The sequence below is a fragment of the Oncorhynchus mykiss genome, chromosome 23, assembly GCF_013265735.2.
Source record: "Oncorhynchus mykiss isolate Arlee chromosome 23, USDA_OmykA_1.1, whole genome shotgun sequence".
NCBI lineage: Eukaryota > Metazoa > Chordata > Actinopteri > Salmoniformes > Salmonidae > Oncorhynchus > Oncorhynchus mykiss.
Genome location: NC_048587.1, coordinates 53,259,109 through 53,279,074, shown reverse-complemented (window position 1 = coordinate 53,279,074; position 19,966 = coordinate 53,259,109). Strand labels below are relative to the sequence as shown.

At 43.5% G+C, this 19,966-nt stretch overlaps 1 long non-coding RNA gene across 1 annotated transcript in view; it reads left to right on the top strand.

Moving 5' to 3' along the window:
* Window positions 1-17,486, top strand: part of LOC118943906 — a 129,787-nt gene extending 112,301 nt beyond the window's left edge. The window contains exon 3 of the long non-coding RNA XR_005039253.1: window positions 17,386-17,486. This is a non-coding gene — a long non-coding RNA (uncharacterized LOC118943906). The remainder of the gene's footprint in view (window positions 1-17,385) is intronic.
* Window positions 17,487-19,966: the final 2,480 nt, after the last annotated feature.

Below are 19,966 nucleotides of genomic sequence, written 5' to 3'. Positions count from 1 at the left end.
ACTCAAAATTGAGCTCATGTACATCCAGTTTCCATTGATCGGCCTTGAGATGTTTCTACAACTTGATTGGAGTCCACCTTCGGTAAATTCAATTGTTTGGACATGATTTGGAAAGGCACACACCTGTCCGCAATTGACAGTGCATGACAAAGCAAAAACGAAGTCATGAGGTCGAAGGAATTGTCCGTAGAGCTCCGAGGCAGGATTGTGTCGAGGCACAGATCTAGGGGTGGGTACCAACAATTTTTGCAGCATTGAAGGTCCCCAAGAACACAGTGGCCTACATCATTCTTACATGGAAGAAGTTTAGAACCACCAAGACTCTTCCTAGAGCTGGCCGCCCGACCAAACTGAGCAACCAGGTGAGAAGGGCCTTGGTCAGTGAGGTGACCAAGAACCCGATGGTCACTCTGACAGAGCTCCAGAGTTCCTCTGTGTAGATGGGAGAACCTTCCAGAAGGACAACCATCTCTGCAGCACCACCATTCAGACCTTTGAGCCAGACAGAAGCCACTCCTCAGTAAAGGCACATGACAGCCCGATTGCAGTTTGCCAAAAGGCACCTAAATAACTCTCAGACCATGAGAAACAAGATTCTTTGGTGTGATGAAACCAAGATTAAACTCTTTGTCCTGAATTCCAAGCGTCACGTCTGGAGGAAACCTGGCACCATCCCTACGGTGAAGCATGGTGGTGGCAGCATCATGCCGTGGGGATGTTTTTCAGCGGCAGGGACTGGGAGATTAGTCAGGATTGAGGGAAAGATGAACGGAGCAAAGTACAGAGTTTGGACATGATGCATGTGCATGTCGTTGTAGAATGGCGCCGGAGAGGCTGACGTTTTACGTGCTCCTAACCAACTGTGTTATTTTGTTTGTTTTTTAGCATTGTTTGTAACTTATTTCTTTACTTATTCTGTACATAATGTTGCTGCTACCATCTCTTATGACCGAAAATAACTTCTGGACATCAGAACAGCGATTACTCACCACCAACTGGTAGTAGCTTTTTCCTTTCATGAGTCCAACGACTCCGACGTGAAGGATGTACCAACTGAGAATTCATAGGCGAGTGAGTAAAACCCCACTGCCGTCTGTTCTATTGGCAAAAGTAATTATTGGAAAATAAAATCGATGACCTACGAGCAACTTCCAACGGGACATTAAAAACTGTAACATCTTATGTTTCACCGAGTTGTGGCCGAACGACGACATGAACATCATAGGGTTTTACACTGTATCGGCAGGATAGAACAGCAGCCTCTGGTAAGACAAAGGGTGGGGGTCTATGTATGTTCGTAAACAACAGCTGGTTCACGATATTTAAGAAAGTCTCGAGGTTTTGCTCACCTGAGGTAGTGTGGTCTACAGCTTATCATGAAATACTCTATCTTCCTAGGGAGTTTTCATCTGTATTTTTCGTAGCTGTCTACATACCACCACAGACCGATGCTGTCACTAAGGCTGCACTCAATGAGCCATGAGAAAAGGAAAACGCTCATCCAGTGGCGGCGCTCCTAGTGGCCGGGGACTTTAATGCAGGGAAACTTAAATCCGTTTTACAAAATTTCCACCGGCATTTTAAATGTGCAACCAGAGGGAGAAAAAAACTCTAGACCACCTTTACTCCACACACAGATACGCGTACAAAGCTCTCCCTCACCCTCCATTTGGCAAATCTGACCATAATTCCATCCTCCTGATTCCTGCTTACAAGCTAAAATTAAGCAGGAAGCACCAATGATTCGGTCAATAAAAAAGTAGTCAGATAAAGCAGATGCTAAGCTACAAGACTATTTTGCTAGCACAGACTGGAATATGTTCCGGGATTCTTCCAATGGCATTGAGGAGTACACCACATCTGTCACTCGGTTCATCAACAACTGCATCAATAACGTCATCCCTACAGTGACTGTACGTACATACCGCAACCAGAAGCCATGGATTACAGGCAACATCTGCACTGAGCTAAAGGGTAGAGCTGCCTCTTTCAAGGAGCGGGACTCTAACTTACAAGAAATTAAGCTCATAAGAAATCTCATATGCCCTCCGATGAACCATCAAACAGGCAAAGCGTCAATACAGGACTAAGATCGAATCATACTACAACGGCTCAGACGCGCGTCGGATGTGGCAGGGCTTGCAAACTATTACAGACTACAAAGGGAAGCACAGCCGAGAGCTGCCCAGTAACATGAGCCGACCAGACAAGCTAAGTCACTTCTATGCTCGCTTCGAGGCAAGTAACACTGAAACATGCATGAGAGCAGCAGCTGTTCTGGATGACTGTGTGATCATGCTCCCGGCAGCCGATGTGAGTAAGACCTTTAAACAGGTCACAAGGCTGTGGGGCCAGATGGATTTCCAGGTCGTGTACTCCGAGCTTTTCTTCACTGACATTTTCAACCTCTCCCTGTCTGAGTCTGTAATACAAACATGTTTCAAGCAGACCACCATAGTTCCTGTGCCCAAGAACACTAAGGTAACCTGCCTAAATGACTTCCGACCCGTAGCACTCACATCTGTAGCAGTGAAGTGCTTTGAAGGGCTGGTCATGGCTCACATCAACACATCAACACCATTATCCCAGAAACCCTAGACCTACTCCAATTTGCGTACCGCCCTAACATATCCACAGATGATGCAATCTCTATTTCACTTCACATTGCCCTTCCCACCTGGACAAAAGGAACACCTATGTGAGAATGCTATTCATTGACTACAGCTCAGTGTTCAACACCATAGCGCCCTTGGATCACTAATCTAAGGACCTTGGGACTAAACACCTCCCTCTGCAACTGGATCCTGGACTTCCTGACGGGCCCCCAGGTGGTAAGGGTAGGTAACAACACATCCACCATGCTGATCCTCAACACAGGGGCCCCTCAGTGGTGCGTGCTCAGTCCCCTCCTGTACTCCTTGTTCGCTCATGACTGCATGGCCAGGCATGACTCCAACACCATCATTAAGTTTGCCAACGACACAACAGTGGTAGGCCTGATCACCTACAAAAACGAGATAGCCTATAGGGAGGAGGTCAGAGACCTGGCTGTGTGGTGCCAGGACAACAACCTCTCCCTCAACGTGATCAAGACAAAGTAGATCATTGTTGTCTACAGAAAAGGAGGACCGAGCACGCATCATTCTCATTGACGGGGCTGTAGGGGAGCAGTTTGAGAGCTTCAAGTTCCTTGTTGAATGCATCAACAACAAACTATTATGGTCCAAACACACCAAGACAGTCGTGAATAAGCCACAACAAAACCTATTCTCCCTCAGGAGACTGAAAAGATTTTGGGTCTTCAGATCCTCAAAAGTTTCAACAGCTGCACCATCGAGAGCACAGCCGAGAGCTGCCCAGTAACATGAGCCGACCAGACAAACTAAGTCACTTCTATGCTCGCTTCGAGGCAAGTAACACTGGTTGCATCACTGTCTGGTGTGGCAACTGCTCGGCCTCTGACCGCAAGGCACTACAAAGGGTAGTGTGTATGGCCCAGTACATCACTGGGGCCAAGTACAATCGAGTGCTCAAAACAAACCCCCGACTCAGAAGTAGCAAGAGGCACATGGCACACCATGTGGCAAAAATTCACGAAGATTGAAGGCGATAACAGCTGCCGTTGCAACTTACATCTACAAAGACATGGTCCCAATTTACACAGTCAAGGAACAGGGGTTTCGTGAGTTGGTGCTAACACTCGACCCAAGGTACCAAATGCAAATTGATGTGACACATATTAATATATATATGTATATATATATACTGTATATATATACACACTGCTCAAAAAATAAAGGGAACACTTAAACAACACAATGTATCTCCAAGTCAATCACACTTCTGTGAAATCAAACTGTCCACTTAGGAAGCAACACTGATTGACGATACATTTCACATGCTGTTGTGGAAATTATAGGCAATTAGCAAGACACCCCCAATAAAGGAGTGGTTCTGCAGGTGGTGACCACAGACCACTGCTTAGTTCCTATGCTTCCTGGCTGATGTTTTGGACACTTTTGAATGCTGGCGGTGCTTTCACTCTAGTGGTAACATGAGACGGAGTCTACAACCCACACAAGTGGCTCAGGTAGTGCAGCTCATCCAGGATGGCACATCAATGCGAGCTGTGGCAAGAAGGTTTGCTGTGTCTGTCAGCGTAGTGTCCAGAGCATGGAGGCGCTACCAGGAGATAGGCCAGTACATCAGGAGACGTGGAGGAGGCCGTAGGAGGGCAACAACCCAGCAGCAGGACCGCTACCTCCGCCTTTGTGCAAGGAGGAGCAGGAGGAGCACTGCCAGAGCCCTACAAAATGACCTCCAGCAGGCCTCAAATGTGCATGTGTCTGCTCAAACGGTCAGAAACAGACTCCATGAGGGTGGTATGAGGGCCCGACGTCCACAGGTGGGGGTTGTGCTTACAGCCCAACACCGTGCAGGACGTTTGGCATTTGCCAGAGAACACCAAGATTGGCAAATTCGCCACTGGCGCCCTGTGCTCTTCACAGATGAAAGCAGGTTCACACTGAGCACATGTGACAGAGTCTGGAGATGCCGTGGAGAACGTTCTGCTACCTGCAACATCCTCCAGCATGACCGGTTTGGCGGTGGGTCAGTCATGGTGTGGGTGCTATTTCTTTGCACAACCCTCCATGTGCTCGCCAGAGGTAGCCTGACTGCCATTAGGTACCGAGATGAGATCCTCAGACCCCTTGTGAGACCATATGCTGGTGCGGTTGGCCCTGGGTTCCTCCTAATGCAAGACAATGCTAGACCTCATGTGGCTGGAGTGTGTCAGCAGTTCCTGCAAGAGGAAGGCATTGATGCTATGGACTGGCCCGCCAGTTCCCCAGACTTGAATCCAAATGAGCACATCTGGGACATCAGACTGTCCAGGAGTTGGCGGATGCTTTAGTCCAGGTCTGGGAGGAGATCCCTCAGGAGACCATCCGCCACCTCATCAGGAACATGCCCAGGTGTTGTAGGGAGGTCATACAGGCATGTGGAGGCCACACACACTACTGAGCCTCATTTAGACTTGTTTTAAGGACATTACATCAAAGTTGGATCAGCCTGTAGTGTGGTTTTCCACTTTAATTTTGAGTGTGACTCCAAATCAAGACCTCCATGGGTTGATACATTTGATTTCCATTGATAATTTTTGTGTGATTTTGTTGCCAGTACATTCAACTATGTAAAGAAAAAAGTATTTAATAAGAATATTTCATTCATTCAGATCTAGGATGTGTTATTTTAGTGTTCCCTTTATTTTTTTGAGCAGTGTATATATATTGGGGGCAAGCATGTGTGTGTGTGTATATATATTTATATATATATTAGGCCTATTTTTATTTTGTTTGCAACTACAGGTGCAGTGTTTTCTATTTACCTTTTTAGATTTATACATTAATATTTAATATTTTGTTACATGCTTATTTAAAAATGTACGCAAAGGTTCTAGAAATAATCAAATGTGAGTAAGCACCTCCTTTTATTTGTTGAGTATAATTAAAAATGTAATACGAAATAGGCCTTTACATTTGGTCATTTTATATAAACTATTTAGTAATTCAATTTACAGGAATTGTGCCATATCGTGATATGTATCGTTGCCGGGATATGAAATTACCTATATTGGGATATGAGATTTTGGCCATATCGCCCAGCCATAGCCAAGCTTGTAGCGTCATACCCAAGAAGGCTCGAGGCTGTAATCACTGCCAAAGGTGCTTCAACAAAGTACTGAGTATAGGGTCTGAATACTTATGTAAATTTGATTTAGCAGTTTTTTATTTTCAATACATTTGCAAAAATGTATAACCTGTTTTTGCTCTGTCATTATGGGGTGTGTGGGTTGAAGAGGAAAACATTTTTTAAAATCAATTTTAGAATAAGGCTGTAACGTTTACAAATGGGGTCTGAATACATTCCGAATGCACTGTAGGTACATCTTGTTGGCAATAATGATCTATTCAGGTTTCAGACAACTGAATACGTTTTGAACAGAGTTGACTCTTGTTTGAAGACACTTTACTTTCATATTCAATCAACACCTGCCATACAATCAAAAGTTCTCATGCTTAACAACCACCCAGTGCTCTTGGTTCCTATAGTACACAATATCTCACTGTATTCACTCACTTATGTGTTTTAACTGTTAAATGCTCAGAAGGAGAGAAAGCTGTGTCAGTACAGAAACACTTTCTGTTTCCTTACGTCCCAAATGACACCTGTTCCCGATTTAATGCACTACTTTGATTCAGGGCCCATAGTGCTCGGGTCAAAATTAGTGCACTATGTAGGAAATAGGGTGCCATTTGGGATGCTGAGAGGGTCTTTATCACAGAGGAATGTGCCGCCTAAGGGCTTTCGCTCTGCCCGCCACTTGACGATTTTCTGTGATTAAATTAATCTTGTCAACTGCTGAAATGTTGAACAGAAAGGCCTAGATATCTTGTATATCACACATTGCCAGTCACAGACACCCTATTGCCTACATCATATGACTAACTTAACGCTTTGGAGCGTTCCAGCAGCTGCTGCTGATGTAAATTGGAATAATCTATCCCACCACATGTCCCAGACATTGTTACATTATCAGAAAGATACAGTTTTACTGTGTGTATGTGAGAATGTGTTTTAAGGGCCATCTCGCTTCACATCACTGATTTTAATACTACTTTGTGGTTATAACTTTACACACTCAACGATGTAAACCCAACTGCTGTGAGAGAATATGACTGCATCTTGGGTATTGCGCAAGGTTAAATTGAGTTCCTCGGTTAGGTGGTTAACTGATTTTTGTACTCTGACGTCCTTGGGTAGGCGGAGGGAGTCTGGAAGGGCATCTAGCAATCTTTGGGTTGTCAGAGAATTTATAGCACGACTTTTGAGGATCCTTGGTTGGGGACTTTGCAGATTATTTGTTGCGATTGCAAACGTAATACAATGGTGGTCCGATAGTCCTCCTCAGCTGACCGAGGTACGCATGGTCTGAAAAGGATTTCTTCAGGTGGGGTTTTTATTTGTAACAGTAGAAAAGGGTAGTCCCATGAGCCAGATCTTGTCTGTGCTCATGGGGACGGGCCAATGAATTAGTTAAATTTTAAAGGGAATAAAATTCTCTCACAATATAACATAATTTCACATCTTTACACATTCATTTTTTACAATAATTAGACACAAACCTCATAATGGAGGCACCTGTATAAACAGAGTTATGGTAATGTGGCTGTATTGTCTTTCATGAGGTCACAAACATGAAACAAAACGGACCGGGTCGTAGCTGGCTTCACCACCGACCATTTATACATTCTCCAAAACATGGATATTGTTCAGTTCTCAATTTCTGTGATGTACAAGAAGTTCCTTTGTTCTACTGTGAAACTCGCTCTATACTGCATGGCCAGGAGGAGAGAGACTCCTCCAGGAATTTACTGCTTGAGATAACAGAACCTGGGTGTAGGAGGTAGAGAGAGGGGATGCCACACTCTATACCCAGAAAGGGCCACGTCATGACACTGTATATGGCCCAGGAGGCCTGTAAACAGTAGCTATAAAAAGGGATTGAGTAGGTTGCATAGATTCTGACTTTTTTTTGCAAATTGAAATTTGCTATCATAAATGTTAGCAACACCTCCGACCTTTGCGGGATGTGCGGGGGATATGGTCACTAGTGTAACCAGGAGGAGAGGCCTCATTTAACACATTAAATTCATCAGGCTTAGGCCATGTTTTAGCCAGGCCAATGATATCAAGATTATGATCAGTGATTAGTTCATTGACCATAACTGCCTTGGAAGTGAGGGATCTAACATTAAGTAGCCCTATTTTAAGATGTGAGGTATCACCATCTCTTTCAATAATGGCAGGAATGGAGGTTTTTATTCCAGTGAGATTGCTAAGGTGAACACCGCCATTTTTAGTTTTGCCCAACCTAGGCACAGACACAGTCTCAATGGGGATAGCTGAGCTGACTACACTGACTGTGCTAGTGGCAGACTCCACTAAACTGGCTGGCTAACAGCCTGCTGCCTGGCCCATTGTGGAGCTAGAGGAGTTAGAGCCCTGTCTATGTTCGTAGATAAGATGAGAGCACCCCTCCAGCTGGATGGAGTCCATCACTCCTCAACAGGCCAGGCTTGGTCCTGTTTGTGGGTGAGTCCCAGAAAGAGGTTCAATTATCTACACATTCTATCTTTTGGGAGGGGCAGAAAACAGTTTTCAACCAGCGATTGAGTTGTGAGACTGCTGTAGAGCTCATCACTCCCCTAACTGGGAGGGGGCCAGAGACAATTACTCGATGCCGACACATCTTTCTATCTGATTTACACGCTGAAGCTATGATGTGATTGGTGACCTCTGACCGTTTCAGCCTAACATCGTTGGTGCCGACGTGGATAACAATATCCCTATACTCTCTACACTTGCCAGTTTTAGCTTTAGCCAGCACCATCTTTAAATTAGCCTGAACGTCGGTAGCCCTGCCCCCTGGTAAGCAGTGTATGATCGCTGGTTCGTTTAAAGTCTAATACTGTGGGTAATAGAGTCGCCAATGACTATGGGTTTCAATTTGCCAGAGCTAATGGTGGGAGGCTTCGGCGTCTCAGACCCCGTACCGGGAGGAGTAGAGACCAGAGAAGGCTCAGCCTCTGACTCCAACTCGCTGCTTTATGGGGAGAACCGGTTGAACGTTTCTGTCGGCTGAATGAGCAACATCGGTTGAGCATTCCTACAGCATTTCCTTCCAGAAGCCATAAGAAAGTTGTCCGGCTGCAGGGACTGTGCAAGGGAATTTATATTACTATCTGTACTTACTGGTGGCACAGACGCTGTTTCATCCTTTCCCACACTGAAATTACCCTTGCCTAACAATTGCGTCTGAAGCTGGGCTTGCAACACAGCTATCCTCACCGTAAGGCAATCATTCTCCTGTATATTATGAGTACAGCGACTGCATTAGAAGGCATCATGTTAATGTTACTATTTAGCTTCGGCTGTTGGAGGTCCTGAGGATCCACGTCCAGATAAAGCGTCCGGAGTGAAAAAGTTGAATGAAAAAAAGTTGAGTGAGGGAAAAACAAAAAATATAAATGGTAATTAAAAAGTAAAAACTGTAAAGTTGTTAGGTAGCAAAGTAAGGTTAGCAACAAAACGCACAGCACCACGTAACCAAGTCTTCAAGTTGTGACCGGAAATGACATGCTAATTGACATCTCTGGAAATGACACATTATAATTGATATCATTTGAGTCAATTGGAGGTGTACCTGTGGAAGTATTTTAACGGCCTTCCTTCAAACTCTCTGCCTCTTTGCTTTACATCATGGGAAAAACAAAAGAAATCAGCCAAGACCTCAGGATAAAAATGGTAGACCTCCAAAAGTCTGGTTCATCCTTGGGAGAAATGTCCAAATGCCTGAAGGTACCATGTTCATCTGTTCAAACAATAGTACGCAAATAGTACGCAAGACCCAAAACAAAGACGGCGTAAAAGAGGGAAACGAAGCGGTCTTCTGGTCAGACTCCGGAGACGGGCACATCGCACACCACTCCCTAGCATACTTCTCGCCAGTCTCTTGACAACAAGGTTGATGAAATCCGAGCAAGGGTAGCATTCCAGAGGGACATCAGAGTAAAGTTCTTTGCTTCACAGAATCATGGCTCACTCGAGAGACGCTAACGGAGTCGGTGCAGCCAGCTGGTTTCTTCACGCATCGCGCCAACAGAAACAAACATCTTTCTGCTAAGCAGAGGGGCGGGGGCGTATGCCTTATGGTTAACGAGACGTGGTGTGGTCACAACAACATACAGGAACTCAAGTCCTTCTGTTCACCTGATTTAGAATTCCTCACACATCAAATGTCGACCGCATTATCTACCTAGGGAATTATCTTCGATTATAATCACAGCCGTATATATTCCCCCCCAAGCAGACACATCGATGGCTCTGAACAAACTTGATTTGACTCTTTGCAAACTGGAAACCACATACAGAGGCTGCATTCATTGTAGCTGGGGATTTTAACAAGGCTAATCTGAAAACAAGACTCCCTAAATTGTATCAGCATATCGATTGCGCAACCAGGGCTGGTAAAACCTTGGATCATTGCTATTCTAACTTCCGCAACGCATATAAGGCCCTCCCCCGCCCTCCTTTCGGAAAAGCTGACCACGAATCCATTTTGTTGCTCCCTGCCTACAGACAGCAAAAACAAGCTAAAACAAGAAGCTCCCGCGCTCAACGCTGGTCCGACCAATCTGATTCCACGCTCCAAGACTGCTTCCATCACGTGGACTCGGATATGTTCCGCACTGCATCCAACAACAACATTGATGAATACGCTGATTCGGTGAGCGAGTTCATTAGAACGTGCATTGAAGATGTCGTTCCCATAGCCACGATTAAAACATTCCCAAACCTGAAACCGTGGATTGATGGCAGCATTCGCGTGAAACTGAAAGCGCAAACCACTGCTTTTAATCAGGGCAAGGTGACCGGAAACATGACCGAATACAAACAGTGTAGCTATTCCCTCCGCAAGGCAATCAAACAAGCTAAGCGTCAGTATAGACAAAGTAGAGTCGCAATTCAACGGCTCAGACACAAGAGGTATGTGGCAGGGTCTACAGTCAATCACGGATTACAAAAAGAAAACCAGCCCCGTCACGGACCAGGATGTCTTGCTCCCAGGCAGACTAAATAACTTTTTTTGCCCGCTTTGAGGACAATACAGTGCCACTGACACGGCCCGCAACCAAAACATGCGGACTCTCCTTCACTGCAGCCGAGGTGAGTAAAACATTTAAACGTGTTAACCCTCGCAAGGCTGCAGGCCCAGACGGCATCCCCAGCCACGCCCTCAGAGCATGCGCAGACCAGCTGGCTGGTGTGTTTACGGACATATTCAATCAATCCTTATTCCAGTCTGCTGTTCCCACATGCTTCAAGAGGGCCACCATTGTTCCTGTTCCCAAGAAAGCTAAGGTAACTGAGCTAAACGACTACCGCCCCATAGCACTCACTTCCGTACTCCGTACCCACTCACTTCCGGTACAAATCTGTCGTTCTGCCCCTGAACAGGCAGTTAACCCACTGTTCCTAGGCCGTCATTGAAAATAAGAATTTGTTCTTAACTGACTTGCCTAGTTAAATAAAGGTAAATTAAAATTAGGTGAATGGATAAGGCGGAGTCAGGCGCAGGACACAGGTATGAGTAGTAATCAGAATTTACTCAATCATTTAAGTAATGTTCCAACATGGAAAAATACAAATATCGAGAGCACAAAGAACGAACCCACATGACAATGACAATCACGCACAAAACAGAAAGGGAAGCCAGAGAGTTAAATAAGGAACATTGATTATGGAATGGAAACCAGGTGTTTATAATGAAGACAAAACAAAACGAAAATGAAACATGGATCGGTGGTGACTAGAAAGCCGGTGACGCCGACCTCCGAACGCCGCCCGAACAAGGAGAGGGACCAGCTTCGGCGGAAGTCATGACAAATGTATTTGGCTAAGGTGTATGTAAACTTCCGACTTCAATTGTATATGGTGTGTCTAAGTGTCTCTACTCGCCTTTGTAGTGCACTACTTTTGGCCAGGGCCCATGGTCAAAAGTAGTACACTTTAGTGAAAATAGGGTACCATTTGGGACAGAACAATTCCCTCCATCAGGCTACAGTAACCCTACTGTCTTATCTTGCAGTGTGCATGAGTTACTTTCATCTAATGGCCATACACATGTACATTAAGCTGTTTTGTAAACAGTGTCTGTACTCAGTAGCCAGTGAAGGAGAAACTATGGGTGCATCCCAAATGGCTTCATATTCCCTATGCAGGACACTACTTTCGACCTGAGCCAAAAGTAGTGCACTATTGTTACAGGAATTAAATTCCTCTGTTTAAATACCCAATTATATGTATGTATTTGTATGACTCTTATTTGTATAAAATGGACAGAGCCCAGTCTTAAAGTCAATCAGCAGCGTTTATTCACGAGAGTACTGCCCATTATACATTTTACCACAGGTTATAAACTGAAAATTACGTCATTAGTTTTAGTACTAGCCCGTGTCATCTCCGCTCTAGGACAATGGCTGTATGGTTCTCACATCGTCTCCCCCTATTAAGATAATGTATGACCGAGCCAAGGCCAGCTTGTGTAGATAAGCCTTCTAGCCAGTCTGGATATAAGTTCATTCATTTCTACCATGGTACAGACAGTCATTGTTCTAATTCTTGATTATATTTACACACATTATATTCAGTACTAGGATTAAAAAGAAAATTCATACATATACAGTAACATAATAGTATTCTGATTAGTACATATACAGTAACATAATAGTATTCTGATTAGTCAGTCCTGATTGAAATGTATACATAATTAGTCATTATTGATACAAATTCCCTTAACAACTATAAAGATAATAGGGTGCCATTTGGGACTCAGACGGGGTCTGTAGCCAGTGAGGAGGAAACAAAATTATGACTCAATATGGTACAGCACAGTATATCTAAGGACAACAGCAATGCCTTGTCTGTCTACTGTACTGTCTCTTCACCTAGGCTGAAGGATGTTGTTAAGCTTCCTGTCAGTCCAAAATCAACCTATTCCCCATGTAGTGCACGGTGTTGGGGAAGCTACTACTCTGAAAATATAGTTTACTAAGCTACCAATTACTTCACACTGGAAGTTAAGCTACACTAAAGCTACCCTTAAAAATACATAGTTTACTTAACTAAAGTTACTTTTAAAAAGTTGTTCACAACATCCAAGCTATTTCGTGAAAAAATATAAAATGTAAATCTGAAATGTCATAGATGGTACATTGCAAGAACAGAGCAGACTAGTCAGATGTTAACAGAATGTTTAATTTATCCTACACTAGAGCAAAACAGTGCTATCTAGAACCTATAAGGGTTCTTCAGCAGACTCCTTTGAAGAACCTATTTTGGTCCCAGGTAGAACTCTTGAGTTCCATTTTCACAGAGGGTTCTACATGGAACACAAAAAAGTTCTACCTGTAGCCAAAAAGGGTTATCCTATGGGGTTAGCCAAATAACCCTTCTGGAACCCTTTTTTCTAAGTTTATTAATACATTTAAAAAATTCAAGTGAGAATTGGGAAGGTCTGATGCTGAAAAAGAAACAAAAATGATTGTCTGCTTCACCCATATTTGATTTGACTTTTCAAAAAAGAATAGTGTGTAGTTCCATTAGTTAGCTACACGTACAGTAGTGTGCAGTAGCGGCGTAGCTAACTACTGGAACTAGTTAGCTACTACTGAAGTAGTTAGCTACACCGCTACATGGTAAAACGGTAGTGTGTAGTTCCAGTAGTTGGCTACACTGCTACATGGTAAAACGGTAGTGTGTAGTTCCAGTAGTTGGCTACACCGCTACATGGCTAAAAGTAATGAACTACTGAAAACACTGCCTTGATTTTAAGCAACTGCAAAATGTAGTTTACTAACCAGTTGAACTACATGTAGTTCACTACTCCCCAACACTGGTAGTGCACACATTTTGACCAGGCCCAGTGCACTATATAGGGAATCTACATTCAGTAGTGTGTAGGGTCTGTACAGTCACAGAGGCAGTGAACCGCTACACCCCTGTCTTACTGAAGCTAGTCTTGTTGATGGTCCAAGATGCACAGGGTTGTTCTGTTGTCATCAAGAGAGAGAAGGAGATTAGCTATGTGTAAGATGCCGTATGTTGTGTTTTTTTACAGCTCTTTTCAGTAGCTCAATATTAACAACACAATTCTTCTCAATATTAACAACACAATTCTTTCTCCTATTCTGGAGTTCTATTTCTGTTTTAAGCTCACCATGCACCATCTATATGTTATTGTGTGGGTGGACCAAAGGTAAACCTAGCAATCAGGAAAGAGCAGTCAGTGACAGCAAGGTAGGCTCCACCACGTAACCTCATCATTGGTCGCCGATGACCTCATGATCTCGCCCAAGGTGACAAAGCACAGGTGAAGCTGCTGCCCTCCGAAGGTCAAAAACAATCGACTCCGTCTCACTCAGGTGGGGAAACAGGTGCCTAGTGATGTCCTCATCTGACCTCACCACTGGGCAACCATGTCAACAAAGGAGCTGAAAACGGAAGGTCCGCTGAAGGTCTGAGACAACTCAGAGATGTCATCAGAGAGGATGTTGAGATATGACCTCAGTGTCAGTGGCAGCACTTTCCTATCTACTCCTTGTGTGTTGAAGACACTTCCACTTTTTACCTCCTTTTTCTCACCAATTTTCGATCTTGACTCATCGCTGCAACTCCCCAATGGGCTAGGGAGAGTCATGGGTCCTCCGAAACAAAACCCACCTAACCGCGCTCCTTAATACCCTCCAGCTTAACCTGGAAGCCAGCCGCACCAATGTGTGGGAGGCAACAGCGTTCAGCTGGCGACCGGAGTCAGCCCGCAGGCACCCGTCCCGCAGGCACCCGTCCCGCAGGCACCCGGCCCGCAGGCACCCGGCCCGCCACAAGGAGTTCCTAGAGCGCAATGAGCCAAGTAAAGCCCATGCGGCCAAAACATCATGAGGTTGGGTCTAATAGTGCTGCTGGCCTGTGGTGGAATGTGTGGGCATCACTTCCTTTTAAGGTAGATATAGAATAAAAATAAATGTTTTCTATTTTCATTTATTTATTTATTTCGGGGATTTTTATAACTATAGTCCTAATTCTGCTCTCCATGCATTGTTTGGGGATTTACATTGTACACAAAGTACATTTTTGCAGAATTCTGCATGCAGAGTCTCAATTGGGTGTTTGTCCCATTTAGTGAATTATATGGGTTCTGGAACTGACTGAAGATTTGTTTGTATTTTTAGCCAGATCCTGTCAAGTTTGATGTTCCTGTTGATGGCATAGAAGGCCCTTTTTTGCCTTGTCTCTTAGGTCATTGATTAGGGAAGCAACCATTTTTTTTAGATGCATGCCAGCGAAGACACCTCACAACTCTAAATAATACATTAAATGCACTATAATGGTGACAAACAGTGCCCACATACTTTTAGGGTCTACATAAAGCTGTCCCGAGAATGGAGATTATGGCTGACTTGCTCCAATATGGTTTCTATTGACTTCATGTTGATTTGTGTAACTGGATGAGAACCGCATTCTCCTTTAATAATAGTGAATGTCGATATGAGTTTGACTTTTGTCTGTTCTTATATAATTAACACTTAGCTCTAAGTAAAAGCAAGTGCAAGCAAATGAGCTGCGATGTGGTTGGCCTCTTAGTTCAGCGATTTCGAAATGGACAGTGATAGAATTTCAGATAGATGTTAGTTCAGATAAATCCAGCAATATGTTGAGGCCTCAACTTTTCTCTTCTTGAGAGAGAGACAGCGGTTAGCCTACCATTCAAAGTATTTATTTAAGCTTTTCTGGCCAATGTAGTTGCATGTGAAGCGCTTTACCCTTTTTGGGGTGGAAAAGTTTCTCTCTGACTCGGTGGTTGGCATCGGAGTAGTGATGATGATGTTGAGAAGAAAGACTGTCTCAGACAAGGCCTCCTGCAGGTTTTTCTCAGAGTGATTTCAATAAAGAAAGTGCGGTCTTTCCTGTGTCCAGCTCAGTGTAGTGAGTGGACACCTCCATTTTCAGATTCTCCTGGTTGCCTACAGGCCCTAGCTTGGTAGCAGCACACTGGAGTTCTGTGGTCGGAAAGGACTGTACACAGAGTCTTGAGTGAGCCCGTGAAAAAGGTGGAAAAGGAGGATGGGCCTGGAAAAAAACACTTTAAGCACACTCACTCTCCCAGCACAAAGTTGTTGAAGTGTTAGATTCAGGTGGTATGCATAACAGTGCACAAATTGCCCGTTAGGACACCACATACATTACCACTCATCACCGCTGCCCCGTTGTAGGTTTGTGCAGCCATCTTCTCCTTGACATTCAGTGGCGCTAGGACTTGTTTGATGGTGTTGGAGAGGCCATCACCAGTTTTGTCCTTCACCTCTACGAACAACTCTCACACACACCGTTGTCTGGTAACATGTAGCGCAGCACTATTACCATCTGTGATTTACAGGAGACGTCAGTGGTCTCGTCTGCCTGTACAGACGCAAAAGGAGTCTCAGACAACTCCTTAGCTATACCTTCTCTGTATAGCTAAGGAGTTGTCTATACCTTCTTCTGCTCCGGCAGAACATTTTTGAGCACTACCCTTAGACTTGGCAGTGAAGTAATGTCCCCATGAGTGACAGAACACTGAGCCAATCACGGCACAATGCTCAGTATTTTCTTCTGGCTTGCCCTACCACCACAGAAAGCACTGAGCTAGGCTGAAACACCTGCATTTTGGAGCTGCCTTACTAAAGAAAGCAAAATAGAAACCGTCTGTATGCGGCTTTCTTAACACAATGATTTTTATTTTTACATTCTTTGCAAACTGATATGTGACATGTATTAATGACAAAATAACAGCAAAATAGGTAAGCCCCACCAACAACAAAAAAATACTAATTACCTAAAATTGTTGGCCCTGAATGCCTGTGGTGTTGATGTTTATGCCGAGGTAGGTATAGTTTTTTTTTGTTGCTCCAGGGCAGTGGTTCCCAAACTTTTTATAGTCCCGTACGTACCCCTTCAAACATTCAACTTCCAGTAGCTTACCCCCTCTAGCACCAGGGTTAGCGCACTCTCAAATGTTTGGTTTTTGCCATCATTGTAAGCCTGCCACACACACACACGATGCGATACATTTATTAAACATAAAAATGAGTGTATTTGTCACAACCCGGCTCATGGGAAGTGACAAAGAGCTCTTAAAGGAACAGGGCACAAGTAATAATATAAAAATAATAATAATACTTATGCTCGTAATTGTCTGTATTTAACCATCTTACAGATAAAACCTTATTTGTTCATTGAAAATTGTGAATAACTCACCACAGGTTAATGAGAAGGGTGTGCTTGAAGGATGCACGAAACTCTGCAATGTTGGGTGGTATTGGAGAGAGTCTCAGTCTTAAATAATTTTCCACACACAGTCTGTGCCTGTATTTAGTTGTCATGCTAGTGAGGGCTGAGAATCCACTCTCACATACAGTAGGGCAAAAAAGTATTTAGTCAGCCACCAATTGTGCAAGTTCTCCCACTTAAAAAGATGAGGCCTGTAATTTATCATAGGTACACTTCAACTATGACAGACAAAATTAGAGAAAAAATCCAGAAAATCACATTGCAGGATTTTTTATGAATTTATTTGTAAATTATGGTGGAAAATAAGTATTTGGTCAATAACAAAAGTTTCTCAATACTTTGTCATTGCCAACAAAGGGTATATAACAGAGGTCAAGTTTTCACAAGGTTTTCACACACTGTTGCTGGTATTTTGTCATTTCGATTGTTCAGATATCGGCAAATGGACTGGAGGCAGAGCATGAAGGGGATAACGAATCCAATTGTTTGTGTCATCCGTTTCGGTAAAGTACCTGCATAATTGCGCACCCAACTCACTCAGTGCTTCGCTATATCACATTTGACATTGTCTTTAAGCTTGAGCTCATTTGCACACAAAATAATCAGACAATGATGGAAAGACCTGTGTGTTGTCCTTGTTAATGCAGACAAAGAAGAGCTCCAACTTCTTAATCATAGCATCATTTTTGTCCTGCACATTGAATATAGTTGCGGAGAGTCCCTCTAATCTTAGATTCTGATCATTCAGGCAAGAAAAAACATCACCCAGATTGGCCAGTTGTGTGAGAAATTTGTCATCATGCAGGCGATCAGAAAAGTGAAAATGATGGTCAGTAAAGAAAACATTAAGCTCGTCTCGCAGTTCAAAAAAGCATGTCAATACTTTGCCCCTTGATAACCAGGTCACTTCTGTATGTTGTAAAAGCGTTACATGGTCGCTGCCCATATCATTGCATAGTGCAGAAAAATCACGAGATTTTAACAATTTTCACTGTAGTGTCCACAACATCATTCAAGCTGTCAGGCATTTCCTTTGCAGCAAGAGCCTCTCGGTGGATGCTGCAGTGACCCAAGTGGCGGCGGGAGCAACTGCTTGCACACACGTTACCATTACACTATGTCTCCCTATCATGGCTTTTGCGCCATCAGTACAGATACCAACATGACCAACGTTTGGCTACATACAGACTGTTAGTGGAATTCCTGCAAGAGATTAACAGTTAATGTGATTGGATGTTATTTATTTGACTAGGCTACCTGTATTTGACATTGTGTTATTATTTCGCTGAACACTAGATGGTTTAATTTGATTTTTGGCAGTAAAACAAGGATACTCAGGCAAGAAAAAAAACTTCACTCAAATGTATAGCCCCTTTGGAAAATATAAATGGACTTTTTGAAAATGTGAAGAATAAAAATGCACAAAACAAAAACAAAATATATAGATATATATACAGTTGAAGTCAGAAGTTTACATACACCTTAGCCAAATACATTTAAACTCAGTTTTCCACAATTCCTGACATTTAATCCTAGTAAAAATTCCCTGTTTTACGTCAGTTAGGATCACCACTTTATTTTAAGAATGTGAAATGTCAGAATAATAGTAGAGAGAACGATTTATTTCATATGTTATTTCTATCATCACATTCCCAGTGGGTCAGAAGTTTACATACACTCAACTAGTATTTGCCTTGAAATTGTGTAACTTGGGTCAAATGTTTTGGGTAGCCTTCTACAAGCTTCCCACAATAAGTTGGGTGAATTTTGGACCATTTCTCCTAACAGAGCTGATGAAACTGAGTCAGGTTTGTAGGCCTCCTTGCTCGCACACGCTTTTTCAGTTCTTCCCACAAATTTTCTATAGGATTGAAGTCAGGGCTTTGTGATGGCCACTCCAAAACCTTGACTTTGTTGTCCTTAAGCAATTTTGCCACAACTTTGGAAGTATGCTTCGGGTCATTGTCCATTTGCGACCAAGCTTTAACGTGAGATGTTGCTTCAATATATCCACATTATTCTCCAGCCTCATCTATTTTGTGAAGTGCACCAGTCCCTCCTGCAGCAAAGCACCCCTACAACATGATGCTGCCAGTCCCATGCTTCACGGTTGGGATGGTGTTCTTCGGCTTACAAGCCTCCCCCTTTTTCCTCCAAACATAACGATGGTCATTATGGCCAAACGGTTATATTTTTGTTTCATCAGACCAGAGGGCATTTCTCCAAAAAGTACGATCTTTGTCCCCATGAGCAGTTGCAAACCGTAGTCTGGCTATTTTTATTGCGGTTTTGGAGCACTGGCTTCTTCCTTGCTGAGCGGCCTTTCAGTCTGTTGGTATAGGACTCGTTTTACTGTGGATATAGATACTTTTGTACCTGTTTCCTCCAGCATCTTCACAAAGTCCTTTGCTGTTGTTCTGGGATTAATTTTCACTTTTCGCACCAAAGTACGTTCATCTCTAGGAGACAGAACGCGTCTCCTTCCTGAGCAGTATGATGGCTGCGTGGTCCCACGGTGTTTATACTTGCGTACTGTTGTTTGTACAGATGAACATGGTACCTTCAGGCGTTTGGAAATTGCTCCCAAGGATGAACCAGACTTGTGGAGGTCTACAATTTATTTTCTGATTTTGTTTGATTTTCCCATGATGTCAAGCAAATAGGCACTGAATTTGAAGGCCTTGAAATACATTCACAGGTATAACTCCAAATTATGTCTATTAGCCTATCAGAAGGTCCAAAGCCATGACATCATTTTCTGGAATTCTCCAAGCTGTTTAAAGCCACAGTCAACTTAGTGTATGTAAACTTCTGACCCACTGGAATTGTGATACAGTGAATTATAAGTGAAATAATTTGTCTGTAAGCAATTGTTGGAAAAATGACTTGTGTCATGCACAAAGTAGATGTCCTAACCGACTTGCCAAAACTATAGTTTGTTAACCTCTCTAGGGTATGTGGGACGCTAGCATCCCACCTGGCCAACATCCAGTGAGATTGCAGAGCGCCAAAT